This window comes from Parambassis ranga, chromosome 4, assembly GCF_900634625.1.
Source record: "Parambassis ranga chromosome 4, fParRan2.1, whole genome shotgun sequence".
Lineage (NCBI taxonomy): Eukaryota > Metazoa > Chordata > Actinopteri > Ambassidae > Parambassis > Parambassis ranga.
The window spans coordinates 2,199,992-2,220,462 of NC_041025.1; the positions used below are offsets into that span (position 1 = coordinate 2,199,992).

The 20,471-nt window shown below is 42.0% G+C and overlaps 5 non-coding genes across 5 annotated transcripts; all 5 read right to left on the minus strand.

The window, feature by feature from the left end:
- Positions 1-1,687: 1,687 nt before the first annotated feature.
- On the minus strand, positions 1,688-1,759 carry trnah-gug (transfer RNA histidin (anticodon GUG)). The gene has a single exon. It is a non-coding gene; the product is annotated as a tRNA-His (tRNA).
- An 888-nt stretch (positions 1,760-2,647) lies between these two features.
- trnah-gug (transfer RNA histidin (anticodon GUG)) lies at positions 2,648-2,719 on the minus strand. Its single transcript has one exon. It is a non-coding gene; the product is annotated as a tRNA-His (tRNA).
- Positions 2,720-3,572: 853 nt separating this feature from the next.
- trnah-gug (transfer RNA histidin (anticodon GUG)) lies at positions 3,573-3,644 on the minus strand. Its single transcript has one exon. It is a non-coding gene; the product is annotated as a tRNA-His (tRNA).
- An 888-nt stretch (positions 3,645-4,532) lies between these two features.
- On the minus strand, positions 4,533-4,604 carry trnah-gug (transfer RNA histidin (anticodon GUG)). The gene has a single exon. It is a non-coding gene; the product is annotated as a tRNA-His (tRNA).
- Positions 4,605-5,457: 853 nt separating this feature from the next.
- On the minus strand, positions 5,458-5,529 carry trnah-gug (transfer RNA histidin (anticodon GUG)). Its single transcript has one exon. It is a non-coding gene; the product is annotated as a tRNA-His (tRNA).
- Positions 5,530-20,471: the final 14,942 nt, after the last annotated feature.

Consider the following 20,471-nt stretch of genomic DNA (forward strand, 5'->3'; position numbering starts at 1 on the left):
CCGGACGGACTCAGCCCCAGAGTACTCAGGGACTGCGCCACACAGCTGTGTGGGGTCTTCCAGCACATCTTCTCCCTGAGTCTGAGCCTGATGACTGTCCCTGCCCTGTGGAAGACAACATGCCTTGTTCCTGTGCCCAAGACCAAACATCCAAGCACACACAGCGACTACAGACCAGTTGCTCTGACTTCACATGTGATGAAGTCTCTGGAGAGGCTGGTCCTGAAACACCTGCGTGCTGTTGTGGAACCATCGCTGGACCCCCTGCAGTTTGCTTACCAGCCCCGTATTGGAGTGGAGGACGCCATCATCTACCTGCTGCACAGAGCACACACCTACTTGGAGGAGGCAGGTAACACTGTTAGAATCATGTTCTTTGATTTTTCCAGTGCGTTTAACACCGTGCAGCCTGCCCTTTTGAATAGGAAGCTCCTGGACATGCAGGTAGAGACCCCACTGGTCACCTGGATCACTAACTATCTTACAGGTCGACCACAATTTGTGAGGCTGAGGAACACCGTCTCGGACACGATAGTGAGCAGCACGGGGGCACCCCAGGGCACGGTACTGTCTCCATTCCTGTTCACACTCTATACATCGGACTTCAGACACTGCTCACAGTCCTGCCACCTGCAGAAGTTCTCGGATGACTCTGCCATTGTGGGCTGTACCAGCAGAGGTCGGGAGGTGGAGTATATGAGTGTGGTGGACAGCTTTGTGGAGTGGTGCGGACAGAACCACCTGCAGCTGAATGTCACAAAGACAAGAGAGCTGGTGGTGGACTTCAGGAAGCACCAGACACTTCCTAACCCGGTCAGCATCAAGGGTACCAATGTGGACATTGTGGACAGCTACAAATACCTGGGTGTCCACATTGACCACAAACTGGACTGGTCCACAAACGCAGAGGCAATATACAGGAAGGGACAGAGTCGCCTGTATCTACTGAGGAGACTCAGGTCCTTTAACGTCTGCCAGACCATGCTGCAGATGTTTTACCACTCGGTGGTCTCCAGCGTCATCTTCTACGCTGTAGTGTGCTGGGGCAGCAGGATGAAGGCGGCCGACACCAACAGACTCAACAAGCTCATTAGGAAGGCTGGCTCGGTGCTGGGAGTGGAGCTGGAGTCTGTGGTGGAGGTGACGGAGAGGAGGATACTGAGGAAACTCCTCAGTATTCGTAACAACACGTCTCACCCCCTGCACGACACACTGCTGTCCTACAGGAGCACATTCAGTGGTAGACTGAGACTACCGAGGAGCAGCACAGAACGCCACAGGAGGTCCTTCCTGCCAGTGGCCATCAGACTGTATAACTCCTCCCCTTTCTGTAGGGAGAAGCGCTAGATAATCATGTCAGGCATCACTGTCATTCCTATATTATGTTTACTTAGCACCTTACATCTCCATATTGTATCCATGTATCATATATTGTGCTCATACCGCGTACTGTACTCTTTTTGGATTATAGTGACACTTATACTCTGTACTTAACTGCATTTAATGTAACTTAATACCTCTGGCACAAGAATTTCCTTCGGGATTAATAAAGTTTTATCTTATCTTATCTTATCTTATCTTATAGTTGCACGGCCAGAGTAAAGTACATTTTTGCTTTTTGCACGCTAATACTTTAGGTTTTTTCTCCTGTAAAGTTGTGGTGTCACTAAGAAAGGATTTTAAAATCTGCCGTGACCCGGATTCGAACCGGGGTTGCTGCGGCCACAACGCAGAGTACTAACCACTATACGATCACGGCGAGCTGCCCAGTGGGACAGTGAATGAATCCTGCTGTAACAATCAGAAGGATAACTGTTTTGTACATATTCTGACTTCATTTGTCTTTGTTTTATGAAATGTGTGACATATAGGTCCAGATTGAGTCGGAGTGGACCATGTTCTCTGCCTCCATTGTCGATGTGGCTGTCCGAGGCTGTGGCCGCGAAGCCTCCGGTGCCTGTCGTGGCGGCAATCTCCGGACCCGGTGGTGGACACCGGAAGTCTGGGAAGAGTTTGTTGAGGCCATGGAGGAGGAATATTGGTAGCCCTCAAAGAGATTCTGCAAACCATCTGGCGCCTAAGAAGGGGTAAGTAGTACTCCACCAACACTGTGACATAATTCGGCCATACTAAACCATTTAGTAATAAATCCGTGGATGCTCCTATTAATCCAGGTGAAAAACATTCTTGAGTCCAGTTGGCGCAATTTAAACTTAGACAAAGACACTGAGTCTGAGTAAATGTACAATCTAGTATGTGTGATCAATGTCTCAGAGATTGTATCCACTTGCTGATTTGTGTTGTCACTGCACTGATCACACTGCTAATCCAAAAACATGCAGGGTATTTATGTGAAACAGAAGAAGTAAACATAAACCAGGATCATTTCTTAAACCCACCCAAGTAGTTTTGCTGCCTCAACCTGATCAAACAGACCATGAGACCAGCCAAACTGTTGCTGCAGTAGCTAATAAACTGTGACTGTGACATCTGAAACTTGTGGCTTTATGCCTAAATGAGCAACATCGCGTCTCTTTAAAGTTACAGTGCCAAAAAAGCTACTTTTACACGTCTTTGCACACTCAGCTAACATGTTGGCTTATTCTAGTGTAAAGCTGTGGTGTCACTAAGAAAGGTTTTCAATATCTGCCGTGACCCGGATTCGAACCGGGGTTGCTGCGGCCACAACGCAGAGTACTAACCACTATACTATCACGGCGAGCTGCCCAGCGGGACAGTGGATCAATACTGCTCTAACAATCAGAAGGATAACTGTTTTGTACATTAGGTGACTTCATTTGTCTTTGTTTTATGAAATGTGTGACATATAGGTCCAGATTTAAAAAGTATGATCTGTCATTTAAATTCAATATATCATTTATCTGTTAAAGTGATTTGAAATTATTCAAAATTCAAAGTTTAGGATTTTAAACTTGACTTGGACTTTTCAATATTGACCTGAGACTCATCTGTCTTGACTCGGGCTTGAGTACTGTGTCTCTTTATAGTTGCACGGCCACAGTAAAGTACATTTTTGCTTTTTGCACGCTAATACTTTAGGTTTTTTCTCCTGTAAAGTTGTGGTGTCACTAAGAAAGGATTTTAAAATCTGCCGTGACCCGGAGTTGCTGCGGCCACAACGCAGAGTACTAACCACTATACGATCACGGCGAGCTGTCCTGTGGGACAATGAATGAATCCTGCTGTAACAATCAGAAGGAAAACTGTTTTGTACATTTTCTGACTTCATTTGTCTTTGTTTTATGAAATGTGTGACATATAGGTCCAGATTTAAGAAGTATGATCTGTCATTTAAATTCAATATATCATTTATCTGTTAAAGTGATTTGAAATTATTCAAAATTCAGTTTAGGAATTTAAACTTGACTTTGACTTGTCAATATTGACCTGAGACTCATCTGTCTTGACTCGGGACTTGACTTCGGCTTGAGTACTGTGTCTCTTTATAGTTGCACGGCCACAGTAAAGTACATTTTTGCTTTTTGCACGCTAATACTTTAGGTTTTTTCTCCTGTAAAGTTGTGGTGTCACTAAGAAAGGATTTTAAAATCTGCCGTGACCCGGATTCGAACCGGGGTTGCTGCGGCCACAACGCAGAGTACTAACCACTATACGATCACGGCGAGCTGCCCAGTGGGACAGTGAATGAATCCTGCTGTAACAATCAGAAGGATAACTGTTTTGTACATATTCTGACTTCATTTGTCTTTGTTTTATGAAATGTGTGACATATAGGTCCAGATTGAGTCGGAGTGGACCATGTTCTCTGCCTCCATTGTCGATGTGGCTGTCCGAGGCTGTGGCCGCAAAGCCTCCGGTGCCTGCCGTGGCGGCAATCTCCGGACCCGGTGGTGGACACCGGAAGTCTGGGAAGAGTTTGTTGAGGCCATGGAGGAGGAATATTGGTAGCCCTCAAAGAGATTCTGCAAACCATCTGGCGCCTAAGAAGGGGTAAGTAGTACTCCACCAACACTGTGACATAATTCGGCCATACTAAACCATTTAGTAATAAATCCGTGGATGCTCCTATTAATCCAGGTGAAAAACATTCTTGAGTCCAGTTGGCGCAATTTAAACTTAGACAAAGACACTGAGTCTGAGTAAATGTACAATCTAGTATGTGTGATCAATGTCTCAGAGATTGTATCCACTTGCTGATTTGTGTTGTCACTGCACTGATCACACTGCTAACCCAAAAACATGCAGGGTATTTATGTGAAACAGAAGAAGTAAACATAAACCAGGATCATTTCTTAAACCCACCCAAGTAGTTTTGCTGCCTCAACCTGATCAAACAGACCATGAGACCAGCCAAACTGTTGCTGCAGTAGCTAATAAACTGTGACTGTGACATCTGAAACTTGTGGCTTTATGCCTAAATGAGCAACATCGCGTCTCTTTAAAGTTACAGTGCCAAAAAAGCTACTTTTACACGTCTTTGCACACTCAGCTAACATGTTGGCTTATTCTAGTGTAAAGCTGTGGTGTCACTAAGAAAGGTTTTCAATATCTGCCGTGACCCGGATTCGAACCGGGGTTGCTGCGGCCACAACGCAGAGTACTAACCACTATACTATCACGGCGAGCTGCCCAGCGGGACAGTGGATCAATACTGCTCTAACAATCAGAAGGATAACTGTTTTGTACATTAGGTGACTTCATTTGTCTTTGTTTTATGAAATGTGTGACATATAGGTCCAGATTTAAAAAGTATGATCTGTCATTTAAATTCAATATATCATTTATCTGTTAAAGTGATTTGAAATTATTCAAAATTCAAAGTTTAGGATTTTAAACTTGACTTGGACTTTTCAATATTGACCTGAGACTCATCTGTCTTGACTCGGGCTTGAGTACTGTGTCTCTTTATAGTTGCACGGCCACAGTAAAGTACATTTTTGCTTTTTGCACGCTAATACTTTAGGTTTTTTCTCCTGTAAAGTTGTGGTGTCACTAAGAAAGGATTTTAAAATCTGCCGTGACCCGGAGTTGCTGCGGCCACAACGCAGAGTACTAACCACTATACGATCACGGCGAGCTGTCCTGTGGGACAATGAATGAATCCTGCTGTAACAATCAGAAGGAAAACTGTTTTGTACATTTTCTGACTTCATTTGTCTTTGTTTTATGAAATGTGTGACATATAGGTCCAGATTTAAGAAGTATGATCTGTCATTTAAATTCAATATATCATTTATCTGTTAAAGTGATTTGAAATTATTCAAAATTCAGTTTAGGAATTTAAACTTGACTTTGACTTGTCAATATTGACCTGAGACTCATCTGTCTTGACTCGGGACTTGACTTCGGCTTGAGTACTGTGTCTCTTTATAGTTGCACGGCCACAGTAAAGTACATTTTTGCATTTTGCACGCTAATACTTTAGGGTTTTTTTCCTGTAAAGCTGTGGTGTCACTAAGAAAGGATTTTAAAAGCTGCCGTGACCTGGATTCGAACCGGGGTTGCTGCGGCCACAACGCAGAGTACTAACCACTATACGATCACGGCGAGCTGTCCTGCAAGACAATAAAAGTATCCTGCTGTAACAATCAGAAGGAAAAATTAATAAGATGCTGATATTCCCCTTCTTCATCATCAAAAGTCTCTCACTTCTAAAATCAATTGCAAGGCCCTCTGAGCGGCCATCTTGATCAATTGTATCAAAGCTATAATTATTGTGTCTGGAGCCTGAGTTTGTGCAGGAGGCTGAGCAGTATTGACTAGATATAGTTGGGCTCACCTCCACGCACAGCTTGGGCTCTGGAACCCAACTCCTTGAAAGGGCTTGGACTCTCTTCTATTCTGGAGTTGCTCAGAGTGAGAGGCGGCGGGCTGGTGTGGGCTTGCTTCACACTCGGGAGAAGAGAGGGGCTGAGCTGTCAACTGATCACCATTTGGTGGTGAGTTGGATCCATTGGCAGGTGAAGAGCCTGGACAGACCCGGCAGGCCCAAGCGTATTGTGCGGGTCTGTTGGGAACGTTTGGCTGAACCCTCTACCAGGGAGATCTTCAACTCTCACCTACGGGAGAGCTTCATCCAGATTCTGAGAGAAGTTGGGGACGTCGAGTCAGAGTGGACCATGTTCTCTGCCTCCATTGTCGATGTGGCTGTCCGAGGCTGTGGCCGCAACGCAGAGTACTAACCACTATACGATCACGGCGAGCTGTCCTGTGGGACAATGAGAGATAAATGAGAGTGGTGTGATCGGTGCCACCAGAGGTGACAACACAGCAGCCAAGTGGCTACAATCTCTGAGACACTGATCACACATACTAGATTGTACATTTACTCAGACACGCAGTGTCTTTGTTACTTTGTCTTGAGTACATTTAGTCTCATGAGCTAAAACGTTTATGTTATGATGTTGTTTATAAAGTTATTATTAAATGGTTTACTAATGTGATGGATGACTTGTGTTTTAAAGTAAATTTTAGGATATCTTCATTTTAGCGCTTTGAGTTCTGTTTGTTACACCAGGAATAATTCCTTGTCCCACAGGACAGCTCGCCATGATCGTATAGTGGTTATTAGTCTGCGTTGTGGCCGCAGCAACCCCGGTTCGAGTTGATAGAATAGAATAGAATAGAATAGAATAGAATAGAATAGAATAGAATAGAATAGAATAGAATAGAAAATACTTTATTCATCCCAAGCTGGGAAATTTCACTATTGCAGCAGGAAAATACAGGTACTCAAGCATACTAAAAAATAAACCTCTAACGGTAAAAATTAAACAGTATTACCATTATTTACAGCATAAAAAATAAACATAGGTACAGAAGCAAAAATTTGCAATTTGTATGCAAGACAGGATTGTGCAATTAGGTATGAAATGATATGATATACAAGAACAACAGTGTGCAATTTGAAAGTTAAAAACCTAAACCTTGTGCAGAACGTGTCCCTTACAGCAGTGAGTCCGTGTTGTCTCTGGCACAGAGATGAGGTGTTGTACAGTCTTACAGCATGAGGCAGGAAAGATTGTAGCGAGCTCTGTGACAGTGAAGCTGTCTGAGCTCCGTTGTCTGTCCAGTATAGGGAGGAGAGGGTGGTCGGGGTGATCCATGATGGATAACAGTTTGTTCAGTGTCCTCCTCTCCACCACTGCTTCAAAGGTCTCTTGGCTGCAGCCAATGACAGAGGCAGCCTTCCTGATCAGTTTGTTCAGTCTGTTGGTGTTTTTTCACTCTTCTGGATGAAACAAGTCACGTAAAAAATCTTTGTCTTCTTACAACAAAGATTACGTATATTTACAGCAGATGTCTGACTCCTGATCGCTTGTCTCATTGTGTGGTCATATACGCGTACGGTGAATGAATAGTCATTGGAGTGTACCATCAATACAACATCTTTGAGCAAAGCTAAATTTTTTGGTTCATGTCGGCAAACTGGACAGAAAGCTGCAGCTGTGGGGGACAGAAAGGACAGAGCAGCCGGACTGATGGGGGTCAGAGTCTGAGGCGCTGTGTGCTTAATGCTCCTCAGTCCTGATTCCGGTACACTGTTAGCATGCAATGCAATTCAGAGAATAATCCAAGTACATTTTTAAAAGTATTCTTCCCAACACTGCTCCCAGGTAGTTATATTCCTCCACCATCTCCACGTCCTTACCCAGGATGCAAAGGGGCTGCGATGCTGTTCCCTTCCTCCTGAAGTCAATCACCATCTCTCTGGTCTTGTCTACATTAAGCAGCAGGTGATTCCCTCCAACCCACTCTACAAATCTACACCCCACAACAGTAGAGTCATCAGAAAACTTCTGTGACATGAGTCTGAGTTGGCACAGCAGATTTTGAAAACCTTTCTTTGTGACAACCACAGCTTGTTGACCAATGCAAATTATTTTTTTTAAATGACCAATAACTGGTTTGATTCATCCGTCCACCTCTAATGTAGAGGCCTCAAAAACGCATGGTAGGCTTCTGTTTAATGACTTGTCACATTCAGCCCTACAAATGAACTGAGAATCTTCATTTTTATTTTGAAGTCAAATCTGATTGGCTGGATTGTGGATTTCACATCAGGTCTCGGCATGTTAAGTGGTTTCCCACAGAGCTGTGTTCTCTTACCTTAATTTTTTTTAAACACTAGTGACTGTAGGAGTACTTATGATCGGAGGCTTCTCATGAAAGTGGCTTCTAAAAATGATGAGGTTGATCACAGTCTGTTTAGTGCAAAGATTTCTACCTATTCATAAATGTCCAAGACTAAAGACATGATAATTGATTTTTGTGCACTATAGTCCAGTGCTATGCATACAAGTCATCCAGGCCTACCAATGCCTGCCACATACAGCTAATAGGACTTTTATTCCTTTGGGCATTGAGAAGCTTAGTTTACTCAGCTAATGTGTTTTGATTCATATACTTGCATGATATGTTTTCAGATGTCGATGTGTCGATCTTTTTAAATTGATCTGCACATAGCACTTTTTGGCTTGACTTGACACTCTATTTACTCTGCTGTTGTTTAGCATCTTAGTTTCTGATCCAGTGTGTTGGGAGCACCTTTGTTTTATATGTGTTGTGGAATTTTTGTTTGTCTTTTCTATCTTGATGTAAGCTGATAGCTAATGTCTGCTGCAGATCAAATTGCCCTCAGGATAATAATAAAGTTGAGTTCAAAATTCAGCCTCACATGTGCAGATCAGCAAGACGTACTTCTGTTACAGCACATTAGTCACCTTGAAGCAAATGTACATTGTAAGGAAGAAAGAAATGACCAGGTGGGATCACAAATACTGTTATTATTTCAATATTTAAATATACACACAATAACTGTAGTTGCCCCTCTACACGGATGGCTGGGGTTGGATATTGTCGAGGTAGGTCTTTAGTTCCTCCAGGGTTGCACGCTTCTTTGGATTTTTAGCCAGACACATGCGTAACAAATGTTTGCAGCCTGTAAAATAAGAGACAAAGAGGAGACCCAATGTTTAAGGAATCAGCTACCTAAAAAATGAACAGATTTGCTACCTTTCAGGAAAAAAAATCATTGAAATGGAAAACTGTTTCATACTTGTTGACAGTTTAGGATCAATCCTGATCTTGTCAAGGGTGAAGTCCAGGGTACTGAAATTCTGATGTTCTTTGAACAAGGAGTAAAAAATGGCTCCTATCTGCCAGACGGTGGTGGGATGGGCCTGATACAATCCCTCTTCAAACCATTCTGGAGATGCGTATTGTGATGTTCCTGGTACACGCAGTAGTAGCAGAGAAAAGAGAGACAAATGATGGAGATAAAAGACAGAACAAAGATCAGGTGGAGGTTTGTTTACATGCGAAGACCCTTATCTTTAGAGTTCACAAATGCAGGCGGGTAACAAACCACAGAAGGTCTTGAAGGTGTTTTCATTTGAAAATGTTGCACAGCCGAAATCGATGATGAGCACTCTATTATGCTCAATGTCCATGAGCAGGTTTGCAGGCTTGAGGTCCCGGTGAAAGATCCCTTTTGAATGCATGTCGATGGATGCGTCCACCAGCTGCTTCAGGACCGACTGAGACACAGATAAACACAGATAAAGACACCATCTGATTAGGTGTCACAGGAGCATGTGTTCTATATATATCCTACATTGACTCAGTATGTCTTGTGTTGCAAAAAAAGAATCTGGACTCATTAAGACAAAAAAAACCAAACCAGCATTTTAAACAACAGGAAACATGAGCATTGTTTCCACATTAGAGCTATGTGGCACAGCTAGTGTGGCCTACATAGGTGGTTACATGTCCAGATGAGTTAAAGGTAATTCCATACTTGGTGTTCCAGAGTAAGATTCACCACTCTTCAGCTGATGAATGGTTGTCAAGAAAGGAGCTTTTCCCTCACCACTCTTTCAAATCTGATCATCTCCAAGGGAATGTACTTGATTGCCACCTGCTCAAGACAAAAAATGCTTTGCTGTTCTCACTGTACATCAGTGTATATTGCAATGTGTGCGATGTGTCTTGAAGACTTACCTTTAGGTTGTCTTCATTACGGATGCCTGCAAACACGGAACCAAATCCTCCTTTGCCGATTGGTCTAAGCCGAGTGTAGGTGTTTTCAAAATGATCTGAAAACACACACAGAGATGTGTTTTGTTGAGATGTTTCTACTACTGCTCATCACAGAAATGCTTCTTTGTTTTTCAGATCTTTCATTTAGACGTGTGAACACGTCCCTGTGTTATTGTTTCGCACTTACCTCGCTGTGTGTTTGCTGCAGAAGACAGCTGGTAAATCTCTTCAGGAGACTGATTATCGACAACACAGTCGGATTCCCTGTTGTCCTCTTCCACCTCCTCATGCTCCTCAGCATTTGGAATTATAAAGCAGGAAAGTGAACTAAGTCTGCTGCTGATAACAATGACCTCTTGTGCAGCTATGACAGGTTGTTCAGGGCTTCTGCTTCTTATTCTTTTTGCCGGGGTCTCCTCTTTGTGGCTTTCAGCCTTCCTTTTTTCAGAGTGCTGACAGTTGTTGGGGTTTGATTCTGGGCTGCGTCCCTGACTGTGTTTGGTGGTCTTGTTGGGGTCGCAACTTTTTCTCCTTTTGGGTTCAGGATCTGCAAAATCACCCTCTGCCTTTCTTTTTTTATTACAGGTGTTGTCTGGCTCATTGTTGTAGGCGCCTGAGGAGTGGCTCATGTGTCGTGTTGACATGTTTTTTCCTGCAATGAGGAAAACAATGTGCACTTCAATTCTATTTTTTGTAATGCATAACTACAGCTTTGATACCTTATCATTACGTTTCTGGCCCACACATGGTCTCACAACGGGAGGTGTGAAGGAAAGATGGATGCAGGCCATGTAACATGAACTACAAACATACCCCTGTGACTGTCTCATCAATGAAATCAGTTGCTTTAAGTGCAGATTAAATCAAGTATTTACAATGTCGGTGTACATCATATCACCATATCATTTACAACAGGTGCACAGTACAGCTCTTTGAAGCCAGAAATTTCATTAGATTCAAAGCAGTAGACTATGAAGATATCCAATTCCTAAAGTCACAGCATAAATATAATATTTAAACACAAAAAATGGTAGAAATTACAGACATTGCAGATCAGTTGAAGAAAGTGTGTAAAAACATGCTTCTTTACGTTACTTACCTGCATGCAATTCAAAGGACGCTCCCATAAACTCTTCGAAAATGTAGAATTAGGCTTTTATCTCAGACGTGACAAGAAAATGTAAACTCTGCAAGCTCTGAGTGTAAAGTGCTGCTCTGACAGTGAAGACTGAAGGGTTTATAATGCACTGACAAGATCAAAGCAACGTTATACACAACATTCCGTTACTATAGTAACGGACCTAACATTATATGCATTTGTCCATATAACATTATATGCTGATGATACACTGATGATTATATGTTATTGAATTATTAGTTTGGTTGCCCAGCAACCAAACTCTTGTTTATTTTCATATCTTGACTATAAATATAACATTACAAATATTTAAAAAACATTTTGACTCAAAGTGCTCACAACATTGCAGAACAACATTGTGAAATGCATCTTTTAAGTGTTGTGCATAATCAGTGGTGAAAAGTATTTGTACTTTATTACTGTTTTAAGTTATTTGTATGTATTTCTACAGTACTTTACTTAAGTAAAAATAATAGTGCATACTTTATACTTTGACTCCATGCTGCAGCTGTTACCTGTACTTTCTCCTCCACTACATTTCTCCAGTGTCTGTAGTTCCTTGTTCCATGTGATGAACACAGTGCTGGACTGATGTGAGGTCAGACTCTGCATGGAGCTGGTGTCACGCTGCCAGCTGTGTTTCTATAATGAGCCTCAGTCATGATGCCGGTGCTCTGGCTCAGTTAGCTAACTAGTTAGCTGCTGTCTGCTAACACAGGTCCATCCATTAATGTCTGATTAACATGAATCATAACATAAATCTAAAGCAGGAATCTACACAGTAAAAATGGTGAATGCCTGTTTGTTATCAGCAGCCTCTCTGTTCACTTGATGCCCACAGCCTGCCTCATGACACACAGACCTGTCCATAGCTGCTTCTGGACTGAAAATGTACATTAACTACACATGGTCCATTTTAATTTGAAGATGATTTCTTTCTCCCTGTGCCTGTGTGGGTTCTCTCTGCGTACTCCGGCTTTCTCCCACATTCTAAAGACATGCTTGTGAGGTTAATTGATTACTCTAAATTGCCTGTAGGTGTGAGTGTGAATGGTTGTCTTGTCTCCCTGTGTGTTGCCCTGCAATGGACTGGTGACCTGTCCAGGGTGTACCCCGCCTCTCACCCAAAGCTAGTTGGGATAGGAATGTGAGCTTTATTAACTTTTTTAATTAAGGCTGATAAAAATGTAACCATTAGGGACCACTATCAGGACTGAAGACATTTGGCCCTTATTTAACACTTAACCCTCAGAGCCCCCAAGTGGTTTCTGGGTATTTTTTTCACTTTGGAACATTATTTATTATTCACACCAGCTAATAGTTTGCTTTCAGTGACCCTGTGTCCTTTGCTCCAGTCTGAAAAATGTAGCCATGACTAGGGTTGGGCGATATGGGAAAAAGTGTATCTCGATTTATTTTATTTTAATTTTACGGTAACAATAATCTGGCGATATCCTTTAAAATGTTTTTTTTTTATTTTTTATTTTTTTTACAAAAACTGCTGTAAAACTTGCTTACCAGGACATTTATGGATAGACACATCATTTAAAAACAGCTCTTTTTTATTTTGCAGAGATATTTTCTGGCTAGTTTTGCCAGCCTGAGGAAATTCACCTCACATCACTGTCCACCTCAGGGATCATCAGGTAGCTCTTGAGCTCATTTTCAGTGGCATTGGCAACTGACTCGTCTTCTCTTGTGTCTTATTTTTTTAAGTAACATCCAAATGATTTTTTAGCCTTTTTGGGTGGCTCCCTGCTGTCATCGCCCCTTGCTGCACTTTCTGCTGTGGTGCCCTGAGCTGCTGTGGTTGAGGGGCCTGGGGAAAATGGCCTTCCTCTGTTGCCATAGCCAGCAGCTCAGTGGTGATAGCTGATAAAACTGCTTCAACCTGGTCATCATTATTGTAGCGGTTTTTAAAGCGGAGGTCCAGTGTGGATGGCAAACAAGAGGTCCATGTCATCTTTGTATTTTGTGTTAAGGTAGTCCAGAATGTTTTCTTTCATTGTTTGCATTGTCGAGGTAGGTCTTTAGTTCCTCCAGGGTTGCACGCTTCTTAGGATTTTTAGCCAGACACATGCTTAACAAATGTTTGCAGCCTGTAAAATAAGAGACAAAGAGGAGACCCGATGTTTAAGGAATCAGCTACCTAAAAAATGAACAGATTTGCTACCTTTCAGGAAAAAAATCATTGTAATGGAAAACTGTTTCATACTTGTTGACAGTTTAGGATCAATCCTGATCTTGTCAAGGGTGAAGTCCAGGGTACTAAAGATCTGATGTTCTTTGAACAAGGAGTAAAAAATGGCTCCTATCTGCCAGACGGTGGTGGGATGGGCCTGATACAATCCCTCTTCAAACCATTCTGGAGATGCGTATTGTGATGTTCCTGGTACACGCAGTAGTAGCAGAGAAAAGAGAGACAAATGATGGAGATAAAAGACAGAACAAAGATCAGGTGGAGGTTTGTTTACATGCGAAGACCCTTATCTTTAGAGTTCACAAATGCAGGCGGGTAACAAACCACAGAAGGTCTTGAAGGTGTTTTCATTTGAGAACGTTGCACAGCCGAAATCGATGATGAGCACTCTATTATGCTCAATGTCCATGAGCAGGTTTTCAGGCTTGAGGTCCCGGTGAAAGATCCCTTTTGAATGCATGTCGATGGATGCGTCCACCAGCTGCTTCAGGACCGACTGAGACACAGATAAACACAGACAAAGACACCATCTGATTAGGTGTCACAGGAAACATGAGCATTGTTTCCACATTAGAGCTATGTGGCACAGCTAGTGTGGCCTACATAGGTGGTTACATGTCCAGATGAGTTAAAGGTAATTCCATACTTGGTGTTCCAGAGTAAGATTCACCACTCTTCAGTTTTGTTTACCACTATTATTTAGCCAAATGGCTTAGAAAATATCAACACAGAATCATACACAGTATGTTTCATACCATTGCTTGGTGTTCCTGCAGGTATCCACCTTTTATAGTGTGAAGGTAGTCATAAAAGTCCATGGCAAACGGCGGTCGTTCCATCACAAGAACTAGTTTATTATCCAGAAAGTACCAGTCCAGAAGGGACACCGTGGCTGACCTCCTGACTTCTCCTGGTACACCTCCTGTTTTCAACATGAAGGCCACCTCCAAGGCGATGCAGTAGGTTTTGCCGTTGCAGTGCTGCAGAAAATAAACACACTTTAAAAATGAGCTCCTACACACACAGCTGATGAATGGTTGTCAGGAAAGGAGCTTTTCCCTCACCACTCTTTCAAATCTGATCATCTCCAAAGGAATGTACTTGATTGCCACCTGCTCAAGACAAAAAAAATGCTTTGTTGTTCTCACTGTACATCAGTGTATATTGCAATGTGTGCGATGTGTCTTGAAGACTTACCTTTAGGTTGTCTTCATTACGGATGCCTGCAAACACGGAACCAAATCCTCCTTTGCCGATTAGTCTAAGCCGAGTGTAGGTGTTTTCAAAATGATCTGAAAACACACACAGAGATGTGTTTTGTTGAGATGTTTCTACTACTGCTCATCACAGAAATGCTTCTTTGTTTTTCAGATCTTTCATTTAGACGTGTGAACACGTCCCTGTGTTATTGTTTCGCACTTACCTCGCTGTGTGTTTGCTGCAGAAGACAGCTGGTAAATCTCTTCAGGAGACTGATTATCGACAACACAGTCGGATTCCCTGTTGTCCTCTTCCACCTCCTCATGCTCCTCAGCATTTGGAATTATAAAGCAGGAAAGTGAACTAAGTCTGCTGCTGATAACAATGACCTCTTGTGCAGCTATGACAGGTCGTTCAGGGCTTCTGCTTCTTATTCTTTTTGCCGGGGTCTCCTCTTTGTGGCTTTCAGCCTTCCTTTTTTCAGAGTGCTGACAGTTGTTGGGGTTTGATTCTGGGCTGCGTCCCCGACTGTGTTTGGTGGTCTTGTTGGGGTCGCAACTTTTTCTCCTTTTGGGTTCAGGATCTTCAAAATCACCCTCTGCCTTTCTTTTTTTATTACGGGTGTTGTCTGGCTCATTGTTGTAGGCGCCTGAGGAGTGGCTCATGTGTCGTGTTGACATGTTTTTTCCTGCAATGAGGAAAACAATGTGCACTTAAATTCTATTTTTTGTAATGCATAACTACAGCTTTGATACCTTATCATTACGTTTCTGGCCCACACATGGTCTCACAACGGGAGGTGTGAAGGAAAGATGGATGCAGGCCATGTAACATGAACTACAAACATACACCTGTGACTGTCTCATCAATGAAATCAGTTGCTTTAAGTGCAGATTAAATCAAGTATTTACAATGTCGGTGTACATCATATCACCATATCATTTACAACAGGTGCACAGTACAGCTCTTTGAAGCCAGAAATTTCATTAGATTCAAAGCAGTAGACTATGAAGATATCCAATTCCTAAAGTCACAGCATAAATATAATATTTAAACACAAAAAATGGTAGAAATTACAGACATTGCAGATCAGTTGAAGAAAGTGTGTAAAAACATGCTTCTTTACGTTACTTACCTGCATGCAATTCAAAGGACGCTCCCATAAACTCTTCGAAAATGTAGAATTAGTAAATAAATAAATGTAAACTCTGCAAGCTCTGAGTGTAAAGTGCTGCTCTGACAGTGAAGACTGAAGGGTTTATAATGCACTGACAAGATCAAAGCAACGTTATACACAACATTCCGTTACTATAGTAACGGACCTAACATTATATGCATTTGTCCATATAACATTATATGCTGATGATACACTGATGATTATATGTTATTGAATTATTAGTTTGGTTGCCCAGCAACCAAACTCTTGTTTATTTTCATATCTTGACTATAAATATAACATTACAAATATTTAAAAAACATTTTGACTCAAAGTGCTCACAACATTGCAGAACAACATTGTGAAATGCATCTTTTAAGTGTTGTGCATAATCAGTGGTGAAAAGTATTTGTACTTTATTACTGTTTTAAGTTATTTGTATGTATTTCTACAGTACTTTACTTAAGTAAAAATAATAGTGCATACTTTATACTTTGACTCCATGCTGCAGCTGTTACCTGTACTTTCTCCTCCACTACATTTCTCCAGTGTCTGTAGTTCCTTGTTCCATGTGATGAACACAGTGCTGGACTGATGTGAGGTCAGACTCTGCATGGAGCTGGTGTCACGCTGCCAGCTGTGTTTCTATAATGAGCCTCAGTCATGATGCCGGTGCTCTGGCTCAGTTAGCTAACTAGTTAGCTGCTGTCTGCTAACACAGGTCCATCCATTAATGTCTGATTAACATGAATCATAACATAAATCTAAAGCAGGAATCTACACAGTAAAAATGGTGAATGCCTGTTTGTTATCAGCAGCCTCTCTGTTCACTTGATGCCCACAGCCTGCCTCATGACACACAGACCTGTCCATAGCTGCTTCTGGACTGAAAATGTACATTAACTACACATGGTCCATTTTAATTTGAAGATGATTTCTTTCTCCCTGTGCCTGTGTGGGTTCTCTCTGCGTACTCCGGCTTTCTCCCACATTCTAAAGACATGCTTGTGAGGTTAATTGATTACTCTAAATTGCCTGTAGGTGTGAGTGTGAATGGTTGTCTTGTCTCCCTGTGTGTTGCCCTGCAATGGACTGGTGACCTGTCCAGGGTGTACCCCGCCTCTCACCCAAAGCTAGTTGGGATAGGAATGTGAGCTTTATTAACTTTTTTAATTAAGGCTGATAAAAATGTAACCATTAGGGACCACTATCAGGACTGAAGACATTTGGCCCTTATTTAACACTTAACCCTCAGAGCCCCCAAGTGGTTTCTGGGTATTTTTTTCACTTTGGAACATTATTTATTATTCACACCAGCTAATAGTTTGCTTTCAGTGACCCTGTGTCCTTTGCTCCAGTCTGAAAAATGTAGCCATGACTAGGGTTGGGCGATATGGGAAAAAGTGTATCTCGATTTATTTTATTTTAATTTTACGGTAACAATAATCTGGCGATATCCTTTAAAATGTTTTTTTTTATTTTTTATTTTTTTTACAAAAACTGCTGTAAAACTTGCTTACCAGGACATTTATGGATAGACACATCATTTAAAAACAGCTCTTTTTTATTTTGCAGAGATATTTTCTGGCTAGTTTTGCCAGCCTGAGGAAATTCACCTCACATCACTGTCCACCTCAGGGATCATCAGGTAGCTCTTGAGCTCATTTTCAGTGGCATTGGCAACTGACTCGTCTTCTCTTGTGTCTTATTTTTTTAAGTAACATCCAAATGATTTTTTAGCCTTTTTGGGTGGCTCCCTGCTGTCATCGCCCCTTGCTGCACTTTCTGCTGTGGTGCCCTGAGCTGCTGTGGTTGAGGGGCCTGGGGAAAATGGCCTTCCTCTGTTGCCATAGCCAGCAGCTCAGTGGTGATAGCTGATAAAACTGCTTCAACCTGGTCATCATTATTGTAGCGGTTTTTAAAGCGGAGGTCCAGTGTGGATGGCAAACAAGAGGTCCATGTCATCTTTGTATTTTGTGTTAAGGTAGTCCAGAATGTTTTCTTTCATTGTTTGCATTGTCGAGGTAGGTCTTTAGTTCCTCCAGGGTTGCACGCTTCTTAGGATTTTTAGCCAGACACATGCTTAACAAATGTTTGCAGCCTGTAAAATAAGAGACAAAGAGGAGACCCGATGTTTAAGGAATCAGCTACCTAAAAAATGAACAGATTTGCTACCTTTCAGGAAAAAAATCATTGTAATGGAAAACTGTTTCATACTTGTTGACAGTTTAGGATCAATCCTGATCTTGTCAAGGGTGAAGTCCAGGGTACTAAAATTCTGATGTTCTTTGAACAAGGAGTAAAAAATGGCTCCTATCTGCCAGACGGTGGTGGGATGGGCCTGATACAATCCCTCTTCAAACCATTCTGGAGATGCGTATTGTGATGTTCCTGGTACACGCAGTAGTAGCAGAGAAAAGAGAGACAAATGATGGAGATAAAAGACAGAACAAAGATCAGGTGGAGGTTTGTTTACATGCGAAGACCCTTATCTTTAGAGTTCACAAATGCAGGCGGGTAACAAACCACAGAAGGTCTTGAAGGTGTTTTCATTTGAGAACGATGCACAGCCGAAATCGATGATGAGCACTCTATTATGCTCAATGTCCATGAGCAGGTTTTCAGGCTTGAGGTCCCGGTGAAAGATCCCTTTTGAATGCATGTCGATGGATGCGTCCACCAGCTGCTTCAGGACCGACTGAGACACAGATAAACACAGACAAAGACACCATCTGATTAGATGTCACAGGAAACATGAGCATTGTTTCCACATTAGAGCTATGTGGCACAGCTAGTGTGGCCTACATAGGTGGTTACATGTCCAGATGAGTTAAAGGTAATTCCATACTTGGTGTTCCAGAGTAAGATTCACCACTCTTCAGTTTTGTTTACCACTATTATTTAGCCAAATGGCTTAGAAAATATCAACACAGAATCATACACAGTATGTTTCATACCATTGCTTGGTGTTCCTGCAGGTATCCACCTTTTATAGTGTGAAGGTAGTCATAAAAGTCCATGGCAAACGGCGGTCGTTCCATCACAAGAACTAGTTTATTATCCAGATAGTACCAGTCCAGAAGGGACACCGTGGCTGACCTCCTGACTTCTCCTGGTACACCTCCTGTTTTCAACATGAAGGCCACCTCCAAGGCGATGCAGTAGGTTTTGCCGTTGCAGTGCTGCAGAAAATAAACACACTTTAAAAATGAGCTCCTACACACACAGCTGATGAATGGTTGTCAGGAAAGGAGCTTTTCCCTCACCACTCTTTCAAATCTGATCATCTCCAAAGGAATGTACTTGACTGCCACCTGCTCAAGACAAAAAAAAATGCTTTGTTGTTCTCACTGTACATCAGTGTATATTGCAATGTGTGCGATGTGTCTTGAAGACTTACCTTTAGGTTGTCTTCATTACGGATGCCTGCAAACACGGAACCAAATCCTCCTTTGCCGATTGGTCTAAGCCGAGTGTAGGTGTTTTCAAAATGATCTGAAAACACACACAGAGATGTGTTTTGTTGAGATGTTTCTACTACTGCTCATCACAGAAATGCTTCTTTGTTTTTCAGATCTTTCATTTAGACGTGTGAACACGTCCCTGTGTTATTGTTTCGCACTTACCTCGCTGTGTGTTTGCTGCAGAAGACAGCTGGTAAATCTCTTCAGGAGACTGATTATCGACAACACAGTCGGATTCCCTGTTGTCCTCTTCCACCTCCTCATGCTCCTCAGCATTTGGAATTATAAAGCAGGAAAGTGAACTAAGTCTGCTGCTGATAACAATGACCTCTTGTGCAGCTATGACAGGTCGTTCAGGGCTTCTGCTTCTTATTCTTTTTGCCGGGGTCTCCTCTTTGTGGCTTTCAGCCTTCCTTTTTTCAGAGTGCTGACAGTTGTTGGGGTTTGATTCTGGGCTGCGTCCCCGACTGTGTTTGGTGGTCTTGTTGGGGTCGCAACTTTTTCTCCTTTTGGGTTCAGGATCTTCAAAATCACCCTCTGCCTTTCTTTTTTTATTACGGGTGTTGTCTGGCTCATTGTTGTAGGCGCCTGAGGAGTGGCTCATGTGTCGTGTTGACATGTTTTTTCCTGCAATGAGGAAAACAATGTGCACTTCAATTCTATTTTTTGTAATGCATAACTACAGCTTTGATACCTTATCATTACGTTTCTGGCCCACACATGGGCTCACAACGGGAGGTGTGAAGGAAAGATGGATGCAGGCCATGTAACATGAACTACAAACATACACCTGTGACTGTCTCATCAATGAAATCAGTTGCTTTAAGTGCAGATTAAATCAAGTATTTACAATGTCGGTGTACATCATATCACCATATCATTTACAACAGGAACACAATACGGCTCTTTGAAGCCAGAAATTTCATTAGATTCAAAGCAGTAGACTATGAAGATATCCAATTCATAAAGTCACAGCATAAATATAATATTTAAACACAAAAAATGGTAGAAATTACAGACATTGCAGATCAGTTGAAGAAAGTGTGTAAAAACATGCTTCTTTAACTGAAAGTCATTACTTACCTGCATGCAATAAAAAGGACGCTCCCATAAACTCTTCGAAAATGTAGAATTAGGCTTTTGTCTGAAGACGTGACAAGAAAATGTAAACTCTGCAAGCTCTGAGTGTAAAGTGCTGCTCTGACAGTGAAGACTGAAGGGTTTATAATGCACTGACAAGATCAAAGCAACGTTATACACAACATTCCACACATGTCCATATATGGACAA